The 25,829-nt window shown below is 47.2% G+C and overlaps 1 protein-coding gene across 4 annotated transcripts in view; it reads right to left on the bottom strand.

Annotated features, from left to right (window-relative positions):
* Positions 1–22,372, bottom strand: part of CHD7 (chromodomain helicase DNA binding protein 7) — a 190,802-nt gene extending 168,430 nt beyond the window's left edge. For 2 of the 4 annotated variants that reach the window (XM_086336878.1, XM_086336875.1), the window contains exon 1: positions 22,013–22,372. The gene's annotated coding sequence lies outside the window, so the exon portion shown is untranslated. Of the gene's footprint in view, positions 1–21,361; positions 21,614–22,012 lie in introns of those variants that run through there. The other 2 variants (XM_086336876.1, XM_086336877.1) reach the window with 2 other exon arrangements.
* Between the last annotated feature and the right edge of the window lie 3,457 nt (positions 22,373–25,829).

A 25,829-nucleotide genomic window follows, 5' to 3' on the forward strand; every position in this document is an offset into this window, starting at 1 on the left:
TTGGGTTAAGCAGGACCTCGTCACTAACCCCGGAGCCGACCACGTGCTAAGTCTCCATAACTATTTCACCACCCGATGTGGTGTAATCTCATCTTGTGACGTCATGCACAGCGGTCTCCTCATTCTGTGGTCCTTATTCCTTTGGGTTTCCGCTGGTTTTCATCCAGGTTGGGTTGAGACACACACAATCTGTGGTTTCCATCAGGTCAATGCACTGTGTCAGCCAAGCATCAAAGGACAAGGCCCGTGTACCTCCTACAGCACAGCGGTGCTGTCATTGCTGTGACGTGGTAAGCTTCTAGAAACGTCCTAGACACAGTCTGTGAAGGTGAAAGCTGCCAATACAGTTGGAAAGAGCCTAAGGCCAGCAATCACCAAATATCAATTCAGTCTTTAGTTTTACTCCTAATGACATAGCTACAGCATGTGGGATCTAGTTCCCTGACCAGGGATCAAAACCTGGCCCCCAGCACTGGGAGCACAAGAGTCATAGCCACTGGACCACCAGGGAAGTCCCCCGAATGATATTTTGTAACTTGGATGTTTGGAATCTAAAATAATTCTAAGGCTTCCCTGATGGCTCAGTGGTAAAGAATCTGCCTGCCATCCCAGGAGACACAGGTTCAACCCTGGTCTGTGAAGATCCCACATGCCTTGGAACAACTAAGCCCATGCACCCCAACTGCTGAGTCTGTGCTCTAGAGCCCAGGAGCCGCAAATACTGAGCCCACGTGCTGCAACGAGAATCCACACACTTGAGGGCCTGTGCTCCACAACAAGAGAAACCACTGCAAGGAGAAGCCCATGCATTGCAACTGGAGAGGAGCCCCCGCTCACCACAACTAGAGAAAAGCCTGCAGCAACGAAGACCCAGCACAGGAAATAAATAAATAAAATTATAAAATAATTTCACAAAAACAAGCTCTGTGAAACAATAACAACAATAAACAATGGGGGAGGGGTGGAGAACCCAGTTCAACTAACACGATGCACTAAGAGCAGAAAGTGAAGGACGACCCTAGAAGATGACGCTGCCTTACAGTCCTGCCCGAGTTCCTATGCCCCCACCCCTACCCCATCCAACAGCAGAGAGAGGGCTCTCAGGAAGGAAGCAGGGAAGTGGGACATACTTCATAGCCATGAGGGAGATGCAAGGCCAGCTGCAGCTGAACAGGTTATCCTAGTTTTTTTTTTTTTTTTTTTAAGGTAACATGTAATAAAACAGATCTCTCACATGCCCCTGACTCTCCTCTGGGTGACCAGCAACAAACCAGTTAAAATATCAACATTTGGCAATTACGAAATCATCTCAGTCCTTCTTGGTCATCATTCTTTGGTGACATTAAAGTAATTGTTCGTATCACCCAAGAGAGAAGAATCTATGGTGTAAGACAGAGCCCTGTCCTGTTGCCCTCTTCGTTATAACCCAAGTCCACACTGCCTTGTTAAAACCACTCCTTATTCAACCACAAGACACGGGGGAAATCCAGAAAACCCCGACCGAGTATCAGAAGAAAATGCTCTACAGGTAAGTCACCACAATCGTACCCTTAGTGTTTCCTTCATAACTAGCTGCTCTCAAGTTGTCTGCTGCTCGCTGCAGCACCCAGAAGGGCGTTATCTCTCACCTTCATCTGAAACCTCTACAGTCATACTAATAGACGCCGAGGCTCTTAAATCTTTACACCTCTCACTTTCACATTCTCTTTCCTAAGAAGCAAAGCAAGCCATGACAGTGTAAATAACTGCTGGTCTTAATCAGTGGCCGGTATTGAAGCAGGGGCTATTCTAACCCATCTCATCAACAGGAAACTGACGCTGGGGGTTAAGCAACTTGCCCAAAGTTCCAAAGGTAGTTAAACCCAGGCTGACTCCAGAGCTTTGACCTTTCCATCATATTGCTTATCTGACCTCCAATTAGGCATTTAAAGAATCTGTACATTGTGATAAATTCCTTGGAGATCTTTGTTTCTTATGACTGGTGGACAGCAAATCTCTGACTTTGTCATACTGGGTCCCCTTTAGGATCTATATTCATTCTCTTCATTCTAGCTTCACACCACCTGATGCAAAATCCTCTCAAATTATCCTAGATACAAAAAAAGAAGAAAGAGGCCCTTCCCTTGCTTTGTATCACTGAATAATTAGATTTTTAAACTCATAAGCAAAATCCATTCATTCTACATTTGCAGCACGTGGGCACTAACCCAGCACTAAACACGGAATCTATACCCAAATACTTGATTGTTTGTCAAGGCAGGCTTTCAGTGGTTAAGCAGCACATTTCTTGTTTTACTGGGAGTTTTAATAGATTTTGGCATCACCCTTGTGGAATAGCCTTGGTGACTCTGTTTTATGGTACCCAATGTGTTGACAGCAGTCTGGCAGATTAACGCTATAAAAAGTGGCCCACTGTCTGCTTACATTAGGTCCGGTAGCCAAGCAGGTTCATGTTGAAATGCCTGATTCATGAGCCCATCTAGGCTGTGCCGTACGTGCCGTTCACAAGGAGCACAGCAAGGTGTGCAGAGGATGGCTCCAGGTGTGATTAAAGTGACTGGCGGCTATGAAATCTTTCTGCTAAAGATTAGAGGCTTAAGTTTCTACTCCTGATGCATTCAGGTGACTTTCCTTTTTGTTCAGTAAACAAAATTGAAAAGTACGAGTGACTGCAAAGTGGACGTGTCCTCATTTTTCACTCATTACTATATTTCACTGATTCTAACTCCTACTTCTATTTCACATTCCCATAGGTCAGAAATAGGACCTGTCTTACAACCGGTACCATCTTAGCGTGATGAAACACAATAATACAATGTGGTTGTGTGTATTTCGGATTCTATTGTTTAAGTCTTACCATCAACCCATTTATTCATAATTAAGTTAGGAGACAGTGTTAAAAATCTGGTTTTGTTTTTCTTATTCCTCTCTTTCCCATAGAAGATATAATAAAGAATGTTTGAGATAAATGAAAGGTAACATAACTTCAAGGAAATGAAAGCTTTGAAGCTATTTTATTATAAGCGCAAAGCTGTTACCCTCCTTCGAAGATAATAGAGCCTGAAGGCTTCTCCTGGTTGCATGCAACCTCAATGTGCTTCTTTAGTGAGAAAGACACAGTTCCAAGGTAGAAGGGTTCCAGATGCTTAAGACTTCCCACCTGCACACATCGACTCACTCCAAGACACAGCAAGCCTTTTAACTCAAGCTCAAGCACTTTCAGAAGGTTGGTTTCTCCTCCACCTCCTCAATATCAAAATCATGCTCACATATTTAAACAATTAGGTGAGATGTTCAGAAGCTAGCACTGTAATCCGAATGCTAAAGGCACAGTAAATACTAACCAAACTCAGATCTCATCTACAGGAGTTTTTTTTTTCAAAGATGATTCTTGTTTTCCTGGATTTCAGAAAACTTAAAAAAAAAAAAAAAAAAAGAGGCAAGGGTCTCTTAAATTCAACTTACTACAGAACAAAATTTCTTTGAGATAGAAAAAAATAATTCAAATACTACTCAGAGCTTCCCTGGTGGCTCAGACAGTAAAGCGTCTGCCTGCAATGCGGGAGACCCGGGTTAGATTCCTCGGTCGGAAGATCCCCTGAAGAAGGAAATAGCAATCCACTCCAGCACTCTTGCCTGGAAAATCCCATGGACGGAGGAGCCTGATAGGCTACAGTCCATGGGGTCGAAAAGAGTCGGACACGACTGAGCGACTTCAAGGGGAAGAGGCAAATTTGGGGGTAATCATTTCAGAAAAACAAGTAGTTGAAATTACTTCATAAAGATTTTCCTGTCTATACCAGAAAACACTGAGAACTGTCGGGCTTCCTGGTTCCCCCTCAGGAGTAAGAGATGCTCCCCGGGATGGTGACGGCTGTTTTTCTTGATTATGCAAAGTGCCTTTCAGTACAAAATTAAGAAAATATTTAAGAATGTAAAGATGAATCAAAATATATTTAAAATAAATTTTAAATGCAAATTAAAATAAACACAACCCTCAATCGACATTCATGGAGAACAAACAACGCAGTAACCACCGTGTGAGGTAGTTCAGACATCACTGCATGAATAAAAACAGGCCAACCCACTCCAGTGTTCTTGCCTGGAGAATCCCAGGGACAAGGGAGCCTGGTGGGCTGCAGTCTATGGGGTCGCACAGAGTCAGACACGACTGAAGCGACTTAGCAGCAGCAGCAGGAGCAGGAGCTGAGCACTGCCGCCACCCCTCCCAGCCTCAGCTGCAGGAACTGAGGCTCAGGTAAGTTTAAACTTGCCTGTGGTCACTGAGCTACGAATCCACCTATTCAAGTTCATACAGCCAGTAAACGGCCAGGCAAGGATTCAAACCTGACCTGTGTAACTCTGCAATCGGAGCTTTTAACTAAGTGAAACTGTCAATCCCTGAAACTACTCATTTTTTAAAACTGATGTATTTTCCCTAGTTTTTTTTTTTTTTTTTTTCCTTAGGCTTGTGGTAATAATTTGCATCAAGCTGGAGCCAGACTTAATATATTATTTTGTGCTCTACTCTTTGAGGCTCTATGGTTTTCAAAAACACGATCTGTAACGCATGCATCACACTTAAGCTTATGAACACAGTGCCAATCTAACCATTCCCGACTTCTCACTGTCAGAACAAAATGCTGTGACCTCTTACTTATCACAGCTGATTGGGCTGCAGATCTTTCCTTCGGATGGACGACGGATATGACTGGCATGGCTGTTCCTAAAGGTCTGGAAACATGGAATCTCCAGCTACTTTCCAAAATGTTTGTACTCACCGAACCCCAGACAGCGGTGAGCCTGCAAGTCTCACCAGATTCTGTCAACATCAAGACTGTTTTTTAAATCCTTGCTAATTTGATAAGGAGGGAAAGTTATCTCACTTTAATTTGCATTTTTATTACTCCATAACTGGGAAAATTTTCGTGTTTTTGGCAGTTAAATTTTCTATGAATTATCTGCTACATACTTTACTGCTTTCCTATGGGCTAGAGCAGTTTCTCTACTGTATTTGCTGATGTGTCTTTTTAATAGATCCACACGCACCCATCAGAGCAGGTGAAGTACACACGGTGAGGCAGGTCTTCCAAATGTCAGAACGCACACTCAGAAGAAAGCATGACCCAGTGAACAGATCAACATCCGTGTGTAACAACTAGGTAGACTTTTACAAATTCCCTAACTACCAACGTGCCATTTTGATTCTGAAAGAGCAATATGAACAATCCTACAGAACTCTTTCACCTTATGCTGTGCCCAAGCAGTAAGGACATTTAAAGAAATAAAGTCAAACTACATGTGAAAACAGTTCCAAAATCATTTTCATAAGACACTGACTTTAATTAAAAAATCCGGGGAGGGGGGTTACTATTTTGATTTTTTTTTGGCTTGCTGGTTGCACAACTTCACGAGCGATGTAGCTTTATTTTTGGAAGCTTTCTAAAGTGATCTTTTTATCTTTTCATACATCTCACCCTCCTCAAATGTTTCCTATTTCTGGGTCTAATCTAAGTTCAAAACATCAAACCTTGGTTCTCCTGAAAAGAGGCTTCCAAGCTATTCTCAGGTGGGCGCTGGCCCCTGGCAGGACCAGTCCTCTCCTCACTTCCCACTGGTTTCACCCCCCTCCACCTCTTCAATCCCCCTGCCCTGGTGGAGCTCCATGCTGACTTTTCCCCTCCAGTCCCTCTTCAACCACCAACCCTAACACATTGCCAAACTAACCATGCCATTTCCATCACTTAGTGCAAATGCACGTCACCAATTTCACCACAATTTCAATTTCACCAATTTCACCACAGCCCACCCTCAACCCTGTCTGTCCACCCCCTGCCCTCTCCTCCCAGCAACCTCTGACCCTCTCTGAGCGTGGGAGGAGGACGGGTGTGCAGCAGGGTGCCCCTCTCCCTGGGGGTGCAATCCCTGCCCAGCCCTGCAGCGTGCTCTGGGGGCCTGGCCTCGCCGTGTCTCCGTGATTCTGCTCCTGTCATTTCTCAGTCCTCCCAGCCTATCACGAGGCAGCACGGGTCACATCTGCTGATGTCCTCCTCCACTATCAGCCCTCCACTGAGAGCACCACACCTCCTCAGCGCCTGACTACACACGGTGCTGACCTGCTCCACGTCCCAGGTGCGCGACTCGGCATCTCGGAGCCACGGTCGGCATTTTTAGATCTCCTGCAGAACTCGGCACAGTTACAATTTTCCATGAGCACCACTTCGCAAACATTAGTGTCATCCCCAAAAGTCAGCAAGAATATTAAATTTGCGTGCTTGTAATTCTTACCGATCTTTTGAAAGGTGTTAATAAAAGAACAGCTTTTACCAGACACATCCACGTTTCCAAAACCCAAGAAGACCTCACAGTCAACCTCACACAGAAATCACCGTTTACCCTATAGAGGTGGGAACTGGAAACACCGCTGAATATTCCCTGCCCTTACAGGCCATGTCTTTGCATTCACTAAAGTCCTTCCTACAGCCGACTTGGGGAAGGCCTGTATGGTAAGTTCACTGTCATGAACTTGGTGGTCCATTTCTGAAAGCCCCCAGTCCCTCAGGCCATGCTCAAGCACAGCTGACTCCCCATAAAAGGATTTCAGTTGCCAGTTTAATAGTTTTTCCTCAACACAAGATTATATCTTATGGACATTCCTGGGCTAACCTAAAGATCATGAGACAGACCAAAGGGCATCTTAAGTACCTAATCAGAACACAGCAACCAGGGAAGAGGCCCTCCGATTGGACACCAGGGACATGGGAATGGGGTCTGAGGAGGAATTCTCACCTCCTCTTCCCACTCACGTTCTGAACCTGCTGGGGGACAGCCAGGTACGGCTGGAACCGCTTGTCACTGGGGAGGGGGCAGCGGGGACAGGAACAGGGAAACCTCACCCGCCCACACACAATAGTCTTGACTTTAAACCCATCAGGCCCACTGAACTCGAAGGTGATGAGCAGGACCCTTCTGCGGGAGCCTGGGAGCTTCCAGACCCGCAACCAGGGCGCCCGCTACCCCGGGAATGAATGAAGGAGAACGCTGGGAGCAGAGAGGGCAGGTGGCAGTCTCCTCCAGTGCAAAGGACAAGGACAAGGACGGCCAGGGCTCAGCAGGCCTGGCGCTGTGTGCTAACAGGCAGGCGAGTGTCGTGAGGATGCAATGCGGTCAAAGAAACCAGGACGTCAGGACCCAAGGGTGTGGAGGCCCCTGAACTCGGAGGAGACTGCAGAGGTTGAGAGGTGGCTGGGATGTGGGGTGGCACAGAGCGCAACGTGAGGCTGAGAGGCCAGGGCTTCATGCAGGAAGGAGGCGGTGTTGGGAAGACTTCGGGTTCAGACAGGTTGGGAAGATGAAGAACAGAAGCTTGGGGGAAGACACTGGGAATAAAAATAAAGTTTTAGGACCTAATCACCTGGAAACAGGATCTGGAGCTGTGGGTCTGAGCTGGGCCCTAGAGGAGCCGAGATGGGCGCTTTCAGGACAGTGGCTGTGTTCAGGGAGCAGCAGGAGGAGCAAGGAGCCGGGGGAGGCCCAGGACCCTGACGGAGCCTCCCACCCAGGTCCAGGGAGATGGTGGGGCAAGAAGATGGGGCAGGCAGTGAGGAAGAAATCGGAAAGGAAGGGAGGAGAAGGGCTGAGAAAAAAGCCGGGAGCCGCTTCCCATCACCTCCCGTAGGAGTACCGGGGTCCCACAGAGATGGACGCTGCCAAGTCCAGCCGCCAGACGACCTGCCACCCGACTCTCACCGTTCACGTCTGAGCTGCTCTTGGAAATAACACCATCTTGGAACGGGCTGCCCCCAAATAGTGATAATCCATTCACTTTTTTTGTTAATACTTTTTTAATTTAATTTTTTTTTTTTTGGCCATGCCACATGCAGGATCTTAGTTCCCCAGCCAGGGACTGAACCCAACCCCCTCTGCATTGGAAAGGCAGAGTCATAACCACTGGACCGCTGGTGAAGTCCCCTAAATCCACCCACTAATCATACCATGTAAGCTGGAACTACACATAAAACAAGTTTTTAATTATTCTGTGGCAGAAATGAAAATACAATTTAATGAGTAAACACAACACATGTTGTTCTCCATCCCTTTTACTGCCTTTAAGGTAGACTATGCTCCCAAGCTCAACCATGTGTCCATCTTTGCCCTTTATATAGTTGGAATCCCACACAGCAGCTACATTTCACTCACTCACATATAAGAGAATAACATTACCTGCAAAGCTCCAAAAAATACTGTAAAAATATATGCTACCATTTTTCTGAATTGTTCTGTATTTCCATGGTACGTTCACTGTATAACTAACATACTGGTCTAAACGTGAGGCCTTTTAGAGTATTTCAAAAGCACCGAGATAAAAATTCAGATTCTAGATGGCCCATAGAGATTTTAATCCAGGAATAAAACCAATGTAGGGTTGAAGAATCTGCATTTTGCTGTTGTTATTGTTGTTGCTGTAACATGCCACAAGGCTTGTGGGATCTTAGTTCCCTGACCAGGGATCGAACCTGAGACCTGGCAGTGAAAGTGAAGAGGGCTAATCACTGGACTCCCAGAACCTGCATCTTTAACAAGCAGCACAGGTGACTGTGGGGCTTTCCAGGTGGCTCAGTGGTAAAGGGTCCGCCTGCCAATGCAGGAAATGTGGGTTTGATCCCTGGGTGGCGAAGATCCCCTGGAGAAGTAAATGGCAGCCTACTCTAGTATTCTTGCCTGGAAAATCCCATGGACAGAGAAGCCTGGCAGGCTACAGTCCAAGGAGTCGCAAAGAGTCGGACACGACTGAGCAACTAATTACGCACATACCACCAGGTAACTGTGTTCATTCTAAGGCCCAATAGATATCTACTGTGCCCGTCACTTTTTACCAGATGAACTTTTGAAATAATTATATAAGAGCCTCAAGATCATGTGAACAGACCCATTCTACAGGTCACTTGGAGAAAACAGATGAAAAAGCGACCTCAGTCCCGCTCATCACCTCCTCTTCCTTAAAGACCAATGGATATATTATTTCTGCAAAACCACCTTGTACCTGTGAATCCTGGAGGGTAGAAGGGAGGGGAGGACATTGCTGAGAAGGTGCAAGATGGAGCAGCATGCCACTGCTCCCTCCTCCCTAAAATCCACCACGTACTTTGTTAGCTTTTCTGCCTGGGAATGAGGGACCTGAGTCTTCTATGCACCTGTCTCACAACGGTAAGGAAAGGAAAAGCGGGGGTTCCTTTCACACAACAGAATATTGGAAGAGTTAAGAGACACACAAGAAAATCTCATAAGGATATGAGTGAATGCTATAATGCTTTGAATAAACAGACCCATTTTCTCACCCCTAGCCTGGAGCTGCTGGGTGACACAAATCAGATTACGTTCCAAATTCAACAGCTGGCTCAAGCCGTCTTGTTTAGAGAAGGCACAGGTAGTCGAGTCATTTTCAGGTTTGCCCAGTGAGGATATTCTTCTTCTTAATGTTATTATTACGGTGGTAGTGATCCGTAAAGGATAACACCGGTGATATGGGCATTTCTTCAAGTTCTGAAAAGCCTGAGCTACATACAGTCAGAGACTGACCGTCGGTCCCCAATGTCACCATGCCATCAGCAAAAGCCAGGCTTCTGTGAGGATCTTCAGGCAGTACATCTCCTTCTGTTCACACGGAGACAAACACCGGATTTCTCAGCTAGTCTATGATGACAATGCGTGCCTGCTAGCAATCCAGGCACAGCTGTGTCACCACCCACAGGGTGAACCATGTGGGAAATTACCTGACTGCGTCACAGCGGTGCATCCCTACTAAGCATCTGACGGACATCAGACAGTTCTCCTTTCCTGCCAGACCTCGGCAGCTAAACAGAATGGCTCTCACCGGCCCACAGTAGCCACGAAGTTCCTTATGAGCGTGAAATCTGCTTCCAATACCAACTTGGATTTTGTTCAAGTGTCTTCTAATGAGAGGGGGAAATGGAAACCTTAAAATGCTAATTCTGGTGATAAACCTAGCTCTATAAAACAAAACACAATTAAAAAAAAAAAAAACCCAAAACTGAATTTTTAAGTGCACCAAAAATAGTAAAACTTCCCAAGTTTTAACTGGAGGTTTGTGGTAAAGAACCTGCCTGCCAACGCAGGAGACATGAGATAAGGGTTCAATCCCTGGGTCAGAAAGATCCCCTAGACGAGGGCATGGTAATCCACTTCACTGTCCTTGCTTGAAGAATCCCATGGACAGAGGAGCCTGGTGGGCTACAGTCTACAGGGTGGCAAAGAATCAGAAATGACTGAAGCAACTTAGCACGCGTGCACACATGCATGTCTCTTTGTGACCAGATGGACCACGTGGACCACCAGGCTCCTCTGTCCATGAAGTTTCCCAGGCAAGAATACTGGAGTGAGTTGCCATTTCTTCTTCCAGGAGATCGTCCCAACACAGGGATGGAACCTGTGTTTCTAAAATCTCCTGGATTGGCAAGTGGGTTCTCTACCACTGCGCCACCTGGGAAGTCCATGTGAATGAATACATCTTGGATAAACACTGGAAAAAAACAGCCAGTTCTGTAGCAAGCTGAATACTCTGTGGTTGGTCACGTTTTGGACCGATAAACAAAAACAGGGTGGAATACTAGTGAGTCTCACAATAAGTGAGTGTCTTTTAGGTGGAAAGTGTTCGCAATTGATAAGATATGACTTGTGAGGAGGAAAAGACAACCCCCTGACTATAAGCCATTCATGCGCAGCTCTGGGCCTCTTAGTGTGGCTCGGGGAGCTGGGCCTCGAAAGCACAGGTGTGCTCATCTTGATAGATGTTGGTCCTGCCCTTCTCAGGCTGAGGTCATTCCATTGTGACCACCCATCCCAAGCACTTTCTGCAGAGAGGTTCACACTACAGGCTCTTAAATGAACCTGTCCTGATTTGAGTCCCAACTGCACCATGTATTAAACAAATACATGTTTAATTCTCTAAGTCTCCATTTTGTAACCTACAAAATGACAATTACTGTTCCCACCTCACCGTTTTGATTAATCCTACTTCCATCATTGGGGACAACAGTTCAGGTAAGTACACAGGTTGTTAGCAAAATGCAAACTCACATGAAGCCCACGCTCCATAGATGGTAGCTGTGGAGGTCGAGCTCTTAAAAGGCCATGTGACTCAAGAGGCTTCTACAAGTTTTCAACCCTGTAGTAGGGACCAAAGAATACAGGAAACTTCCACACACCCATGTCTGCCAACTCTTTCCACTCTGCCCCATTTCATTTTCCCTTAAGAGTCACTTTTAAGTGAAAATAAAATGGAATAAAGTAAAACGAAAGCCGTCGATGCACCACCTCACCCACCGTCGTGCCAGTCCTGACAGCAGTGGGATACCAAGGAAGCCGCCTCCAGGGGCCTCATGTTTCCAGAGGCAAGGAACCTTCTCATTTTCTGTTAACAGTGGCTACTCTTCTCCCAGACCCCACCGCAAATCTACTCTCAGTTTAGATCCTTTCTTGTCTCCTTCTTAAGCAAGAGACGGAATCTGAGGCAGGGGAGGGCTAACTCCAACGTTCAGAGACTCAAGGATCTAGAGTTACAGATTCTGAGAACACCCTGTGCCTCTCTGGTCTACACTGGAAGGTTCGTCCACACCAGAGCCGATGGAATATGCCCACCACTGGTGACATCCCCACTGTCTTTGGAGAACTGCAGGTTTGGGGAAAAGAAGAAATGACTGGTTCTCTGGCGAGACAGCCAAGGCTCAGCCAGCAAAAGGAATCCCCAGGGCTAGGAAGAGACTGCTCCCTCAAAGGCAGCATCGTTAGCACCTGGGATATCCAAGTCCCCTCTGTGTAGGGGAACAATAACTAGTTCTGTACCTGGACACAGGCACACACCTGTGAAATCTGATGTCGACTCCTGAGGCAAACCAGGCAGCTGGACTCCACAGTGGGCTTCTCATGACTCAGGATTATGGGGACTTTTTTAAGTGAAAAATAAAACCAAGGCACATGGTTTGATAAATTCAATGACCAAGAGTCAGCTAATGCTACCAGTAACTCCTCAATAAATATGCCATAAGCTATACTGAGTGCCTGAAGCTGAAGCATCTCATGCCACCTTCCGCCCTAACCCTGGCTGGTGGAGAGTATTATTATTCCCAGTTTCATGATTCACTTAGCTGATCTGTCTGATGCCACAACTCAAGTTCTCAGCCACCACAGAATAAAACTTGCTGGAGAACAACTCCTCTCGGTGTCTTCATGGGACAGGAAGGGTATGATGCTGAAAGGCATAGAACCCAGTCATCTTGGGAGTCAAGACATCCCAAGATATTAACATACGGCGCCGCCCGCCCCCACCCCCCACCCCAAGTACAGCAGGCACAAAAAGAGCAAATGTGACCGGAAAAGCCTGAGCAGACAGGAGACACAGGATTACAGGGCGTTGCTGGCATTTCTAATGCACTTTTACCTATTAAGGCAGCAGTGGTACGAACCTGGTGATGGATCACGAATACAGATTCTGGAGACTGGTGAACTTCAAAATCCTCCTCCAGGGACTTCCCTGGAGGTCCAGTGGCCAAGTCTCCATGCTCCCAAAATAGGGATCCTGGGTTCGACCCCTGGTCAGGGAACTTGATCCCACATGCTGCAACTGAGAGTTTGCAAGCTGTAACTAAAGATCCCGCGTGTGGCAATGAGGTTCAAAGATCCATGTACTGCGACGAAGACCCAGCATGGCCAAATAAAAATAAATATATAAAAACAAAATCCTCCTCCAGCATGCACTAGAGTTATGTGTGGTCCTGGACACTTTAACCCCTCAGTCCAAGTCTCTGAATCTGTAAAACGGGAGTAAACACTCTATTTCCTAGAGCAGTGGTCCCCAGCCTTTTTGGCACCAGGGACTGGTTCCATAGAGGATAGTTTTTCCACGGACCTTGGGCGGAGAGTGAGGGTGATGGCTCAGCAGCAATGCAGGTGATGGAGAGCAACATGTTAAGCTTTGCTGGCTGGCCCACTACTCACTTCCCGCTATGTGGCCCGGATCCTAACAAGCCAAGGACCAGAGGGGTTGGGGACCCCTGTCCTAGAGTTGTTCTAATGAGTAACCAAAACACTTAGCAAATGCCTATCTGACATGCACGTTCAGTCGCATCCAACTCTGTGACCCCATGGACTACAGCCCACCAGGCTTCTCCGTCTGGGGATTTCCCAGGCAAGAGTACTGGAGTGGGTTGCCACTTGCTCCTCCAGCGGATCTTCTTGATCCAGGAGTCGAATTCATGTCTCCTGCATTGGCAGGAGGATTCTTTACCACTGTGCCACCGGGGAAGCCCTACGTGATTGGAAATGCTCAAAAATCAACTGCTAGTTAGTTGTTATGGTGATTAATGATATCTTTAATGCTGCTGGGTTATTTCTGCACTATTTCAGTTGATCACACAGCTAACAGAGAAAATAGACAGTTTCCTAATTTAATCAAAATTTTTACATTCTCCAGATGAGTCTGCATGATTTTTCTGACAAGATCAATACACCTGCAATTGGCCAAAGCAAAATCCCAAGCACAAACAAGGTCAAGAATACAAGAACATAAAACACAGTGAGAGAGATGTTTAAAACAGAAAAGTTCACCTTGAAGATCCAGGCTTAACAGTTACAATCCATTATTAGTCCTATCCATAAATAAAGTAATTTCTAGACCCACAGGCTTTAAAATACATCACAACTAAGGCATACGCTGATTGCACACCTGTGTTCCCATTGATTTTATTCTTCACCTAGTGCCAGGACAGGCCTGGCTTGGAAAACAAGGGAGGCTTGTAATTCTGTAAGAAGCTTCTTGCTACTTGCTGGCTTAGAATCATGGTAGAGAGGATCATTCTTTTTACGTGTGTTAAAATAATATGTACTTTTGCTAATTATGTTTTAAATATCAAGAGGACCAACTCTGAAGTGTTTATGGCTTCTTTCAGAAGGACAAAAAGAGAACAAAGTGGACTCTTTAATCATTTAAAGCAGTCTCTAACTTGCCAAAGAACGAGGGGAAAATTAATTACTGAGGAACCATGTACCGTTTTATCAGATGAACCACAAATACGGTGTAGAGATCTCTGACGTGTGAGTGGAGGATCCCAGGGAGAGTCCCTGACATGTCAGAACTGCACACATGTTATCTCCCTGCCTTTCCCTGCACAAAGGCTTGGTGTGGCTGCCCAGGCCCCGTGCAGTGGCTGCAGCTCTCTGCCCGCCCCATGCTGAGGACAGACAGGCTAAAGCTGGGGTGGGGGTTGGGAGTGGGGAATAACGTCCCCTTTATTCCTCCACTGGAGGCCACATGGCACAACCCTACATTCAGTGTCACGGATGCACCTCTAGAAAGGCCAACAGTTTCTTAAACCAATATACCATTGATGGGAACAAGCCAGACAATGTATTTTTAAAGGTTTTTTGAAATGTTTGAAACTAACCAGGGGAAGAACTAGGGTTAGAAATAAAAACTGTTGTAGGGTCGCCAGCCAAGTCTACCTGAAGTCAGCATGCCCAGCATTTCTATATTATTTCACCACGTGGGAACATTACTGCCCCTGAAGTTTAAACGTATCCTAACAATCCCTAAAGACTGCTAGAGGAGAGAGCAAAACCTGCAGATGGAGCAGCCCCTACAGCTAAGGCAAGCCCCTGAAAATCCTGCAAAGGACAATCATGCCCACCCCAGAGGAGGCGGGGCGGGCCCTGGTGAAGCTGGGATGGAGTCACAATGGTACCAAAAGGCTTGTGAGGACCAGCGTCAGGCAGAGCATCTTTGAAATGAACCCCAACCAAAGACAACGAGGCCCAGGAAGGACCTCTTTCCACATCAAGACCAAAGCTGGACCTGTAACAGAAATAAACGGGTGACACTGGACTTGCAGGAGACTCGGGTTTGATCCCTGGTCAGGAAGATCCCCTGGAGAAGAGAATGGCAATCCACTCCAGTATTCTTGCCTGGAAAATCCCATGGACAGAGGAGCCTGGTGGGCTACAGTCCATGGGGTCACAAAAGAGTCAGACACAACTTAAGAGACTAAACAACAATATCACTACTCTATAAACTGGTGTGCACACACACATATAAAATACAAACAATCCCCTCAAAAAAAAAATAAAAAAACTGTTTCAAGATAAATGTTCAGGCTTTTCATACTTTTTCCCAGAAACTTCAAAACATGTCTGGATTTATTAATTAGTACCTCTTTCCTGGTGGCTCAGATGGTAAAGAATCTGCCTGTAATGCAGGAGGCCCAGTATCAATCCCTGGGTTGGGAAGATCCCCTGGAGAAGGAAATGGCCTTCTCACTTGCTACCAATCATGCTAGTTTGAGCAAACTCCGGGAAACGCTAAAGAACAGGGAAGCCCGGCAAGCTGCAGTCCACAGGATCGCGAAGACTTAGACACAATTGAGAGACTGAACAACAACTTTTTATAATAATTGAGCAAAGTGACTTTTAAGATACATTAAACTAGTTTATGTATACTCCTTCCTTCCCCACCCAGAGCAGGTTAAGGGTTCAGACCAAGGATGGTATTTCCCTCCACAATTATCTGAGCAATGTATTCATTTCTACCACACCCATGTGTGGCTGCAACCAGCTCCTAAAATTCAACCAGAGCTAACTATGAGACCCACCAGCTACTGCTGGGAGACCAAGGACCTCATCCCAAGACATAACTAGCAACACAAAGCAGCCACCGGAATGTGGAGACAGAAGAACAAAATGCGGCAAAGTCTGCTTACTGGAGGGTTCTCCTCTCTGAATAAGCAAAGTCCTTTTCAACAAGGAACAAGCAGAGTGCCATACAGGAGGCAAGTAACAAAGTTCCCCTTCTCTGTCAGGTCTCCTGGTGGGCTCACCGTGTACCTCCATCTTTGGGGGGAAGCTAGCAGACTGCTTTGGAAAGTTTTAGAATGCCGCTAGCAATGGAAAGAAGGCTGAGACGGCGGTTTCATGGTCCATTATTGGCCACCTCAGTCACACGCTATGAGAACCCATGAACTTCCTCCTCAGACCTGGCCCCACCAGGTGCCCCCCACCTCAGTGAGCAGCATCACCAGCCAGCCAGCCACGCCTGGAACACACCAGAAAACCTACATTCCCTGACCCGTTCCTCTGCCTGAGAACAAATCTACCTTCACGTCCAATCCAGCGAGCCTCCTAAATAGTTCTCCCGCCTCTCCGCTTCCCCCTCCCTACGGTCACCAGTCCAGTCCAAACCACTGCTCCTTCACCACCAGGGGAATATCCTGAGTCTCCCTCCAGCGCCGCACCCGCCAATTCGGTGTGCAGAACACAAGCCTGCTCATGTCAAGCACTGCTCTGCGCTCATCAGTGGCTCTGTTGCTTTTTTTTCTTCCTAATCCCAAATTCCAGATCCCATAAGCCCCACCCAAGATGGCCTCTGCCTACCTCTTAGGCGTCATCTGGCCGCTCTCCGTAGACCTCAGACATGCTGCCACCCTCCAGGTGAGCCCCCTTCGTCTACCACCACTTGGACAGCAGTGCTGAGGCCACTCCTAAGAGCTAACAAGTGATCTTCCCTCCTACCGGTATCCAGCACATAGCACCTATGACACCGCGGCAGTTCTATTTCTTTTTCACATGGGTCTCCTATGTCTTCTTGTGTATTATATTCCTAACTCAGGTACAGCCCAGTGCCTTGTAGGTAACAGGTACCCAATAAATACTTCAATCGATGAACAAGAAAACAGATGAAACAGAAAACCGATCACAGTCCCAGCCACCAGCCACTCGAGCCAAGCCTGGCGCAGTACAGCCTACAGCAGTAGTGAGAGGCCAAAAGGCCCATGGAAGACAGCAAGCATCTCTGATTCCACGTGGTCACAAGCAAACGGGCCAAGGGACCAGTCAGCCTCCTCCTACCCAGTAATCCTTCTTCATTACTGTTCTATGCTATTTTCATTTTTAACAAGATAGTTTTTACTTTTCGAAGTAAAAACAAGACAAAATCCTCCAAAAATACTTCACTAAGAAAAACACAATCATGTTTGCAGTCACCTAACATGAGTTAAAAGGTATAGGAATCTAATTATGATAAGGAATACATGCTTCTTAAGGGAAAACAGTAATCAAATCTTGGGATAATTTTTCTGTACCTTTCTCTAGATACGTAATCATACCTCCCCCCACCCAACACCCCAAAAACCTCCAAATCACTACACAATAGAGACAAACACAACATTGACGATATAGGAACACCTTTAAAGGCTACTGTAGCGTGGGTTACAGGGTTAAGCCAAAAGGTGCTTCTGAGTCAGATCTAAGTAGGAAGAGAGCTAGACCCTTCTAGAACCAGCTCTGTTATCCAGCAAGGACCAACCCAGCATCCCCCTGCAGCAGCACCCAGCTAGGCGCCAGCAAGACAACCGTGACCGAGACTGCCCGGCAGTAAGCGGGTGGCCAGCCAGAGGCGGCTCCTTTAATTAATCTCTCTGGGCTTCAGTTTCTTAATCTGTAAAATGAGAAAGTTCGACTAGCTCTCCAAGGTCCTCATGCTCTAAATATCCAAAGATTCACTAATGATCACAAGATGAATTTCTACTTGACAATATCATTGTGCTTTCCTGTTTATTATTTTTATCACACAGGTGTGGTTTCATTTAAGAGTTTTAATATACTGATAGAATTTAAATATAAAAGAATGGCAGTAGTGTTTTTAATTACTTTCCCCACTCTTAACTACCACCAAGATCAGCTATGGGCTTCTGCCATAATTGCAACCCAATCTGAGTAATACCCAGATTAAATCACTACATCGTCATTTTTTTTTTTTTGGTAGAAAAATTAAGTGATCATTTATTCCCAATTTCTTTTATATTTTAACATCATCCATTATCTTTGAAAATCAGATTTTAAAAAAAAAACAAAAAACAAAAAACTAAGAATAATAAAGTTTTCCAGAGAAAAAGGAAAATTTTATCTTCCAGACTGCTAAAACCATAATGGTTTGAGAAACCTGGTAAGATACAACGCAAAATTCTCAGTTTCTAAAAAGGCATAAAAAGAATACCCTTTTAAAGATATACAAATGTTTCCTTGTGAATGAAAAAGACGATTAAAGAATCACATATGGCCAGTACGTTCCTAACATCATCCCCAAATGTCCCTTCCTACCTCCAGTGAATTTAGCTATGTGATCTATCCAAGTGATAGTTTGTTTACATCACAAACCATCTGAATACTGGAATCATTTTATTTCAAAGCTGAAATCTTAAGGGTCATTTTTTGAAGTCAGTCATTTTTGAAATGCTCAGCCCTGACTAAGCATTTTTATTCTTGTGATGCCTTATTTAGATGTTTATAAGATGGCCATGTATGGATAATAAAAGATGAATAACTATTACCTCCAAAGTTGACCTTAAAAGTTAAATGTGAGTATCTGTGTACCTTTAAAAGGCTCTCTCCTACTAAATGGTGAACCCTCTGAGAAAGCATTGCCTTTTATTTGTCTTTTTACACACTGAAAACTCACTAGTGATTGCTGAATCCAAAGTAACCAAACGAATGGTGGCCGTATGACAAGCCAACTTTCTTAAGCACAGGGAATAAAATGCTTTCCATCAAGGTTTGAAATGCCTACTCTAACCTTGGCACTGAGATTGCTCTCACGGGTTACATGGCATGTATACCTAAATACTCTGACTATATTTTCTCATAGATGAAAATGCGTTTTTTTCTTTTGACCTAATGGCTTAAAAAATATACTATAGGTAATAAATTATTGACTGCATCTGTATGAAGAAAAACTTGTAACATTTCTTTGATACAGTTTTATACACATACTCCCCATGGTATTCATTTTAACTCAATACTCTGCTGGAAAAGTTTTGGAAATAGTCCTGTAAGCCAAAATGATTAACAACTAGACCAAGTACAGGAGAATCTATGAAAGTACTGTTTTAAAACCAAGTTACAAGATCTGCTATTTTAAACTCAACTTATATATTCTCAACTTGGAGAAAAAGTGTTATTTTTTTCCTCGAAAGAGGAAAATAATGTTTGAGTTTTTAACTATCACCATCACCTATAAATGACTTCTCTATCCTTACTTCCATCTTAAGACATAGAAAAGGAAGCAATTATTTTAACTGACTTAAAAATAATTTCACTGATTAAACCAATATAATTAGAGTTTAAAATTCATATACTAGTCCCTTTATTATTATTCTTTTCTTACCAAGAAACTCATTTGAATCCTGAAAAACCTAGAATTCACCAAGCTTCAATTTACTGACTTGCGCAGAGGGAGAAAAAAAAAAAAGAAAATATCAGCAGACTATAAATAATGAAGTCTAAAGTACTAGAAAACAATTCTTGGGTGTTATAGTGATGAAATTCACCTGTTACAAGCCTCACAAAAATTCATTACCTCCCTTGATCTGGTTACCAAGGGGTAAGGGAGGATGTCATAATTTCACCATTTGGTGAAACAAGAAAACTTAAGTTCCTAAAATTTGCTACAAGTCCCTTTCTACTTCCATTTGTAACTTTTTTCCACAGTCCAGATTTTTCAGGAAAAAGAAACTTTTCCTGAGCAAATCTGGAAGACATAAAATGTCTCCCACTTACTAGCACCTAGAAAGGCAAACCCAGTCCTGCTCCGTGCCCCAAGCATCTAGCTTTCAGCCTCTTTATTATCATTGTCAATGAATGGGCCCCAGTCGAATGAAAGCTGCCATTTTAGGGTAAAGACTGGAGGGCTTCTGTTGTGCAACAGCAAGACAAAAACACTCCGCGACAGATGTCGCACTCCGGGGGCTGGGAGGAGGGTTCAACTTCGGAGAATCACTGCTCGAGTTATCTCTGAAATAAGAATTACATACGATCATACGTTGCTACTACCTAAATGGAATTTTAACAGGAATAAATCGGGTTCCCATGCTGCTAAGATCACAGTCACTACGATTTTTATTTTTTATTTATTTTTTGCCATCGTCAGAATAGATCTGTGAGGAAATAAAGAGAAGTTTGTTTGGTTTTGCCTTTTTTTTTTTTTTTTTTAAACTATTTGATTACTACGTTTAGGGAGTACTCCCCCCTCCCCTTACCGGGAGAGAATTGGGGGGATGGTGTGTGTGTGTGGCGGGGGGGAGCACACACTCCACCTCTTTGAAAGGTGCTGCCCACTGCAAAGACAGCGTGAATTACAATTTTCTGAAAATAAAAATCAGGGCCTTCACATAATCCTTTAGAAATAAATGAAAACATTTAATATAGCTGAGAAATCAAGCCCAGAGGATGGACACATTTCAAGATGAGTTCTTTAAATCGACGGCGAGGTAATATACAATGGGAAACTAGAAAGTATACTTAGCAAGTGGCGAGCTGGATAGTGTATCTAATTCTAGCAATTCAAAAGGAAACTCTCTCCATGTGGGTTGCCACTTTTCTTTTGTCCATTGTCTGTTCAGAAGAGGGGGGAAAAAAAAACTAGTTTAAAATCGAGGCGTGAATAGTCTCTAAAAGTGACCTCCGGGAAAACCGGCCGCCGGGTAGCAGAGGCACTCCCCGCCCGGCCGCTCCCCGGGGGCGCTCACAAAGCGGGCGGCCGGCCGGGAGTTCGGGGTGCGCTCCCACGGCGCGGGGCTCCTCGAGGCGCAGCCATCCGGAGAAAGGCGGCTCGGTAATGATGGCTGCTCGGGGCCGGCGGCTCCTTCCCCGGAGCCTCCCGACCTCCCCCCCCTCCACCCCCGCGCCCGGGATCGCCGCCCTCCCCCCTCCCCCGGGCGGCGCTCGCCCCGCGCCGACGCGGCCGCCCCGCACGGCAGCCCACCGGGTGCCCGCGCCCCTGCACCCCCGGCGAGCCCCGTCCCCGGTGCCGACCAAACAAACAACGCGTCCCCCGCCGCCCTCCTTCCTCTCCCCGCTGACCGCTTGGCCTCCAGCCACCTCGACCATTCACGCTCCGAGCCGCGGATCTCTGCGGGGGCAGAGGCACCCGAGCCACCTCGGGGGCCACCTAGTGACCCCCCCCCCCGCGGGCGCTGACCCCCGGAGGCTCAGGGGTGGGGGAGCCGAGTTGCCTCCGGGGGCTTAAAGTCGCTATTATGCAGCCGCCGCCGCCGCCGTTGGCCCGGCCAGCTCGGCAAGGTGGGGTCCCCTCCTCGCCGCGCCGCCCCGCGCCCGCCCCAGCCCCGCTCCCTTTCTTCTCCTCCTCGCGAACTTGGGGAGCCCCGGGAGCCCCCCGGCTCCGGGCTCGCAACTCCGCGCCCGCGGGCGGCACGGGCCGGGCTCGGGACGCCCCCCGAGCCGCGTGTTCGCGCCGCCCCCGCCCCACGCGGCGCCCCGCGCACTTTCCCCGCCGCCGACCCACCTCGCCCGGTGGCCGTCCCCGCGCGGGCCGGCGCCGCCGCCGCCGGGAGGGACGCACTTTGTTCGCACCGGTGCGGCCGCCGCTCCCGGCGAGCGCGGCGTGGTCGGTCCCGGGCGGGGGGCGGGGGTCGCCGCCGTCCCCGAGCCGCCGCCGCTCAGCCGCCCCGCGCCCGCGCGCCCATCGCCCACTCGCACTGGAGTTGCAGCCCAACTTTTCCTCCTTCCTTTTTCTTCCGAATGGAGCCGGCAACTCGTGCTCGGCGCCGGCGGGAGGAAACGCGCTCGCGCTCCCCCGCGCGCAGACACGCTCCCTCCTGTCCCCCGTCCCCCCCCCACGGCCGGCAGCACAACAAAAAGCCATTTACATGCGAGGAAGTGACCCTCGGCCGGACCGCGCGCCCCCGCCGCCGCCAGCCCCGCGGACGCAGGCAAAAGTTGGGGCGCCGGGCGGCGCTCGGGGCGCGGGTTCGGGCCCCGCGGCGGCGGCGCTGCGCTCCTGCGCCCGGCCCCGGCCCCCGCCCGCCCTCGCCCCTCGCCCCGCACACGCCCAACTCCTCGCTCCCAACTCCTCGCGCGGCCCCGGCCCCCGCCCGGAGCGATTTCCTGCCGCTGCCGCCCCTCCCGGAGGCGCCCGGCGAACTCTCGCGCTTACCGGGGCGGGCGGGCGGGCTCCTCCGCCGCCCGGTGCCGAGGGGGGGACAAAACGCAGAGCGGGCTCCGGAGTTGGCTCGGCGGCCGCGGCCAGGGGGCTGGATCCTCGGGCGCGGAGTTGGCCGGGGGCGAACGGGGCTCTGGCGAGTTTCAGGGTCTCCGGGTCCCCGGGCCGCCTCCTCCGCGGCGCTCCTTTGTGTAATTTCACTCGATTCAAGTTTAATCCGATAGTTCCCGAGCACGAGCGCGTCCGCACTACCGCGGCTCAACCCCCGCGCCGCCGCCGCCGCCACCGCTGCCGCCGCCGCCGCCGCCGCCGCGGCCCCAGCACGCCAGCGCCTGCGCGCGCCCGGCACGCCGCGCGCGCCCGAGGCCGCGGGGCCGCGCGCGCCCGCCGCCGGCTCCCTCCGCGCCGCGCCGGGCCCGCGCGCCGCCACCTGACGTCAGGCGCGCCTGGCATAATTTATGCAAGAATTCGGCCGGGGTGGCGGAGGCCGAGGGAGAGGCCGAGAGAAAGGGGGCGGCGCGGGGCTGCGGGGCCGCGGGCCGCGAGGGCGGGCCGGGCGCCACTTCCCGTCCCCGGGCGGGCGCCGGCGCTCCGGGCGGCTTTCCCCGCGGGCCCGTGCGCGGCTGCCGTGCAGCCCTCCCGGCCGGGCTCCCCGAGCGGTCGCTCCGCGCTGTGCGGCAGCGCCGGGGACGCGGGCTGGAGACGGTGCCACGTTTCCCCGCGCGGCACCTTCCCGGAGTTCGGGTGCGCCGCCCGCGGCAGGAAGGGCGGCCCGGCGGCGGCGGGGCCGCGGGGAAGGCTTGCGACGCTGCGCGGACGGACCGCAGCGACTCGGAGGGTTGGGACGTCTCTCCTGTAATTATCCTTCAACTTGGAACGATTTTCCCACAGGAAATTATTTAGAATGGGCACGTTTCTGTCCATTTCAGATAAATTTCTCTTGCCTCTGCACACTGCTTGTTTTACCTCCTCGTTGACAAGACAGCCGGATCCACCGCTAAATCAAAAAGTTTAACTACATGGCGTTGATTTTGTTGAATTTGTTGCTTTGCCAAAAATAGGGAGAGAGCGCGCAATGGTTATGAAACAAAGAAATAGGTTGTGTGCCCATTATTAAACGTGTCAGGACTAGAGTGTTTTAATCATTCTTTGGCCAAAATGGCACTTTTATATGATCGCCTAGCCTTAAATACCCAATTCTCTTATTGTTTCCCTTCCGGGTACAAAATGAATATTAAACCAGGAGAAATTTATCTTTTACTAATTTTCCTTTCAGGAAATAGATCTACCAACCTTTATCAAGTACCTTTAATCTGCAAAATACCAAGCAATTATAAATGTTTTAAACCGTCAACACTTGTACACATTAAGAGGACTTTATTGGGTTAAAATTACATTTATTTTCACATCAAGAAAGGAACTTATATCAACCAAATAGGGACCTGTAACAGATACAGAGGAAAGCCAGTTGCTATTAATGACTCCAAAACAAACTCAGAAAATATAATTTCTCTTCATTCAGATCCTGTAGTGCTAAGGCTATCCTTTGAAGCAAGGATTAATCAAAACTCTTTTGTTACATTACTACTACAACTCTTCAATAACTTAAGTTTGATTATCCTAGATGTAATCACTCAAACATTTCCTAACAGTAATGATTTTCTAAATATGTGTTATACTGCCATTTATTGAAATGCACTGGTTTGGGCTTTTTTCTATCACACATTTAAATGGTCTTTTGAAAGAGGTAAATGTTTCATTCAAGAAAATTCTGATGTTAAAAAATTAGGAAACACTAACGTCAACTTCTGTCTTTTTTTATAGTTCATTTCATAAACCAAGAATCAGAATTCTGAGGTCAGGTTTACATTTCCATTATGTTTGCATCTCTCAGAGAAAGCATATGGGGGATGCTTGGGGTGTGGTGGGTGGGTAAGGGTGGGGGTGGGGTTAAAGACAGGACACATGTCTGCAGAGAAATCACTAGTAACAGATCATGTTAGAGGACTCAAAACTGGCATAAAAGGGTTTATCTCTATCCTTTACAGTATACCCAGCTCTCTGTCAGATGTGGGTATATTTCAAGTCAATTTACCAACTTAAAAAAAAATGATATCTACATAAAGTAAAAGTATACTGTGCTGTGCTTAGTCCTATACAACTCTTTGCAGCTCCATGGACTGTAGCCCACCAGGCTCCCCTGTCCATGGAATTCTCCAGGCAAGAAAATTGGAACAGGTTGCCATTTTGTACTCCAGCGGGTCTTCCAGACCCAGGGACTGAACCTGTGTCTCCTGTGTCTCCAGCATTGGCAGGTGGGTTCTTTACCACTAGCACCACCTGGGAAGCCCAAAAAATATATTAGTTAACCTTTAATTAACAAATAGGTTTGACTGGGAGGAGGTCCCCCGTGCCCTTGTATATTTAACCAGAAAATGAGGACACTTCCCTTTGAAATATATGAGAGACTGTAATATAGTACAACCAAAGCTCAAGGTGGAGACCAGCAGCCCTACAGCCCCTCCCTGTTTAATCTCCCTCCTGGTTCCCACAGGACAGAGGAGTCTCTAAGTTCTCCCAAGTGATTAACAGTGCAGAGCTGTTGGGCCTTGGAAAGCGAAAGGCCTCAGGGTCAGACTCCTAGGCAGCCCTCGTTGGGAGTCATAACCTCTCCACCCCCTCCCCAGCCCTACCCTTTACCCTCCAATGTTTTCTCTCCATTTGCTTCACTATTGAAGTTTTCCCATTGAGAATAATTTGAATTCACAAGCTTTCCCTTTGAGTATGCAAATACCTTAGGGACAGATAAGGGACTCCTGGTCATTCACAGATGAGTGCAAATTAGTTCAATGGGTTGTTCTCCCAACACCTAGCTGGGACTAACAAATTTAGAGATTTCTTCCTTCATTCAGCATTGAGTGTCTGAGAAGTTCCAGGCCTTGTGCTAGGCGCTGGAGATACAGTAAGAACAGAGCGGACCAAGGTTCCTGCCGTCTTGGAGTGTAGGATCTAATGGGCTGGTGGTTTTGATTTAGTGCTAAGAGAAAATGGTAACTTCAGAGTCTCAGCGCCTAGGGAATAGGACAGGCTTGAGTTCACTGTAGCCACAGGGCAGTGGAAAGGTACAAGAGGCCTGGAGGTGGGCCCCCAGAAAACTGTTGAGAAAAATTCCAGGGACAACTTGACCTGTTACAAAAAGGTTTTCTAGGCCCCATGAAATGAATGAAAACAGTCTCTTCCAAGAACTCAAACTAATGCTACCTGACCTACAGTTTGTCTGCCTTACTGCTTAGACAAATAAATATTTGTCTCTGGGAACATAATCATAATGTAACAATCTCTAATACCCAAATTTTATTTAGAACACACTCAGTTGAAAGCTGTCTGCTTTTCCCTATCCGTTCTTCTGAATTGTTAAAATCAATTACACTAATCAATTACACCAATCCCAGTGCTGAGGACTTACTCTGATGCACTTTTGGAACTCATCTGTTGAAACTGTGTTCAGAGCCAATTAGTAGGTCATAGAAAATAACTCTTTTTAGTGCCCAATTTCTTTTTTCCACTAAAAAGTTTATTATTCTACTTTATCATTGATCAAATTTGGTTCCAAATGATTTTGGCAAGCTCCAGAAGGATATTTTGTCATTAAATAATGATTTACTGTCATTGGAACTATATAGAATTTAAATAGTATATATGATAGCTATTCACAAAGTTTTAAAAACTTGACTATAATAAATTCTGACTGAATATGTTTAATCCATTAAATGTTTTAAAAAGAAAAGATAGAGAAAAATAAAGCTATAGG

Source organism: Bos grunniens, chromosome 14, assembly GCF_055505025.1.
Source record: "Bos grunniens cultivar Pamir isolate PY7600 chromosome 14, Bosgru_T2T1.0, whole genome shotgun sequence".
Classification (NCBI taxonomy): Eukaryota; Metazoa; Chordata; class Mammalia; order Artiodactyla; family Bovidae; genus Bos; species Bos grunniens.